We start from the raw sequence: 446 nt of genomic DNA on the forward strand, positions 1-446 counted from the left end.
TTGGCACAAAAACCACTGAGCCCTGCTCTCGTTGCGAAGCAGTCGCTGCATTCCATTGATGGCGTGGTCGGACGGAGTACGAGGCGTCTTGGGCACGATTCTTCAGATGGGCGTGGATTGGCACGTTATCCACTGGACGAAGACTGCGGGGCTAGCAGTTCTTCGTCGGTGTTGTAGATAACATTGGAGCTCCAATGGAGGGGAAAGTGAGGGTGACACCGGACGACGTGGAGTGCGTGTTTACCCTGATCTCACCGAGACATAGAACTTCTGAACAGAGGCGACAGCGACGCCGTATGCTGGCTGCAAGACGCCGGGCGTCGACCCTGATCCAAGGTGTGTCTGCCATAGACGATGGTGTACAATGATACACCCTCGTCTACGGTACGACGGGGGAGGAAGATGGCGACGTCCGCCTCGAGGCTATGCCTGCAGTAGATGCTCTT

This window comes from Plasmopara halstedii (genome assembly GCF_900000015.1).
Source record: "Plasmopara halstedii genome assembly, contig: Scaffold_289, whole genome shotgun sequence".
NCBI lineage: Eukaryota > Oomycota > Peronosporomycetes > Peronosporales > Peronosporaceae > Plasmopara > Plasmopara halstedii.